This window comes from Otolemur garnettii, unplaced genomic scaffold, assembly GCF_000181295.1.
Source record: "Otolemur garnettii isolate 467f Iridium unplaced genomic scaffold, OtoGar3 scaffold00036, whole genome shotgun sequence".
NCBI classification, from domain to species: Eukaryota; Metazoa; Chordata; class Mammalia; order Primates; family Galagidae; genus Otolemur; species Otolemur garnettii.
The window spans coordinates 10,602,139-10,605,267 of record NW_003852431.1 but is presented as its reverse complement, the minus strand read 5'-3'; the positions used below and the strand labels follow the sequence as shown (position 1 = coordinate 10,605,267).

Here is a 3,129-nt window from a genome sequence, read left to right as displayed (position 1 = left end):
TATTAGGTGGCAATTGCATTTTATTAGGCATTCAGAAGAATGAATCTGAATGAATGGCAAAAGAAAAAGCTGAAGAAATAGGATGAAGCCACATCAGGGCTTGGATTTTATACACGGAGAGCCACCAAAGGTGGTGTGCTTAATTTTTAGCACATTGAGTTTAAGTTGAGTTTTTTTGGTCATCTGTACAGGAATCTAAAGCTCAGGTGAGGTGTTTGGAGTCTTTGTATTTGGGGAGTAGTTAGAACCTTGAGAATTCAATAGAGGGGAAAAAAGTGATCGAACAACGACAAACCCTTGGGGTGTGTGAGTGTTAAAGGAGTGGGTGGAGGAAGGGGGGCCAGCAGTAATAGTGTCATTCATTGCTGACATCAGTGGGACTCTCTGTCAGAGCATTTTCATGGGAATGGAGGAGGCAGGCACCTTATTACATGCTGGGATTTGTAGACTGAGTGAGAAATCAGGAAGTTGAGCCACCAAAAGACAATAGCCTTTTCAGAAGATTGGCTGTAGCATGCTGTTGTAATTGTTTACTTATGTTTTCCCTCACCGAGCCGTCTATGATTTTCTGGTAGACGTTGACTAATCCAGAAATTTGGACACTAACCGCGCTTTACTTAGGTTTATTAACTTATGCTTTCATTTTTCACTTCAGATGACAAAGATGAAAGAGCAACAATGGGATATGAGGAAATGATGAGGAAGCTAAATTGCTAGTGGTGGAGTAGAAAGAGTTCTTTTTTTCTTTTGATTTTTTCCACTTGCCCCAACCACATTTTGTAGTCTATTCTAGTTAGAATAAAATAGTGCTGTTGAATTTGCATCTCTTTAATAATGCTACAGAAATTTGGTATTGTGTAATACAAGTCATTTAATGCCGATAGCAACTCTGAGTTACTACTGTTGTCTCTTTTAACAGATGGAGGCACAGACAGGTATAACCCCTTGCCCTGAGGCCACATACCTGCTAAGTGGTAGAGCCAGGATTTGAGCTCAGGCAGTTTGGCTGCAGAGTCCAGTTCTGGTACCTCTGTCTTCACCCTCTCCCGCCAAACACTCATTAGCAATAAAAGTTTGGCATGCTGATTTTGTAGCAGTTCTTTCTATTAAGACCAGGGCTTTGTATTACTCTGAAGCGATGATTTATATCTTAGCTTAGGCTAGGAAACAGATTGAGAAATAGTAAAGTGATAGCTTTTCTGCTGCTCCTGGGTGGTTTCATGATTTGATTTAGAATTGCTATGTTAGAAAAATTAATAATAAAATAAGAGAGGTAAGCTTTCCGTCAACTAGTTGTTGATCACATGTATGTTATGATAATGTATGGCCCTACACTAAATGTAGTTGAATGTTTCGGTGGGAAAATAATGGCTGATTTTGAAATTAATCTAGTTTGTGTTGAGTATGTACAGTCAGCCCTATATATCCATAGATTCTACCTTCATAGATTTAATCAACTGTGGGTCAAAATTACTTGAGGAAAAAAAAGATGGTTTTTCCTTGTCATTATTTCATAAACAATACAGTATAACAATCATTTAAATAACATCTGCATTGTATTAGGTATTGTAAGTAATCTAGATATGATTTAAAATATATAGCAGGATGTATGTGTGGGAGGATGTATATGCTTAAGTTATTTGTAAATACTGTATTGTTTTATACAAAGAACTTGAGTGTGTATGGATTTTGGTATCTGAATAGGGTCCTGAAACTTATCTCTAACAGATACCAAGAGATGACTATATCCATTACAACTAAATTCTTTCAGAATCACTGTAGAATAGGTTGGTAGGAAGTTCTAAGTTAGTATGATCTGGGATTCCACTAAAGCATCTAGCAGATTAAAAGAGCTTCTTCTTTTAAGGCTTTTCTGTTTAGAGAAGAAGATTCTAATAATGTGTTTTTTTATATTGTTAACAAATATCAGTGATGCAATAATGGAAAAGAGTCTGTAAGTCAAATGTGAAAGGATGAAAGAAAAATCCAAAGGGTATTTGCCTTTAAAGCTGCTTTTATTTCTTTGATACTTAACTAATAAGTAATTTTCAAAGTTTATGATTTATCCATATTAATCTAGGAGCCATCCCAGATAGTAGCAGAGATCTCATGATGATGTATTGTTTAATTTTTACAAAAAGAATGAGTTTATTTTACTGCCCAGAACCCTCTATGTTAATTAATAGTAATCATGAAAAATAACAGAAATAACAAAGCATTATTGTTTTATTTACATTTTTAAACAAACATATATGCCAGTATGGAAAAATAGCAAAAACACTTTTAGCATTTATGTATATTTAGTATTTTTTATAGTGCACTTGAAAACCCATTGGGATTAAGCAATTTTGTGGGACATTTTCCTTAACATATTCTCTTGAGTGTTGTCTTGTTTCATCAAAATCTTTTCACAGAGAATTCGTTGTGACTGTATACTATCATGTGTGAACCATAATTTTACTTTCCATTTCCTTAACTTTTAACGTTGAGATTATTTTCCATTTTTCAAGTTAAAAATATAACTTCATTGAATATCCTTGTTTATCCAAGTATTTATTCAGGTTTTTTTCTCTAAGATGGTTTCTTGTAAATGGAATTATTGAGTCAAAGGGAAGAACATTTTTATTGTTCTTGTTCCATAATGGAACAATTTGGTCCATCACATTTCATTTGATGAATCAAATAACCCATTTCAACACCTACTATATTAGACATTGTGCTAGGAATTTTATGTATAAAGATAAGTAATAGATAGTGTGTGCCTTCAAACATCTTTTACTTCAGTGGTGACAACTTCAAAAGTAGCCGTTGCCAGGATTGAGTTCTGTTCCTAAATTTTTGCTCATTTATAGAGGGAAATATTAATAATATGTTTGATTGCTACTTACACTTCAAAGCTCTTTCTTTAGTAAAAGTTTGTGAAGTGAGATGAAGTGAGCATAAGTCGTGAAATATAATTATTGATTTACAGTGAAATATGTTATCTATTTTGGTTGCAGTTGTTGACCTATAAAAGAAGGTTTATGTGATGACTGGGTAAGCAGTGGATTACTTCTGATGTCAAATATGTGATCATGAATATGTACATTGTGGGTGTGTGTCTATATTTTAAATTTAAGAAAATCTTCT

General features: G+C 33.9%; 1 protein-coding gene across 1 annotated transcript in view; it reads left to right on the top strand.

The window, feature by feature from the left end:
- UCHL3 (ubiquitin C-terminal hydrolase L3) overlaps positions 1–3,129 on the top strand; it is a 56,541-nt gene that overhangs the window by 23,743 nt on the left and 29,669 nt on the right. The window lies entirely within an intron of this gene.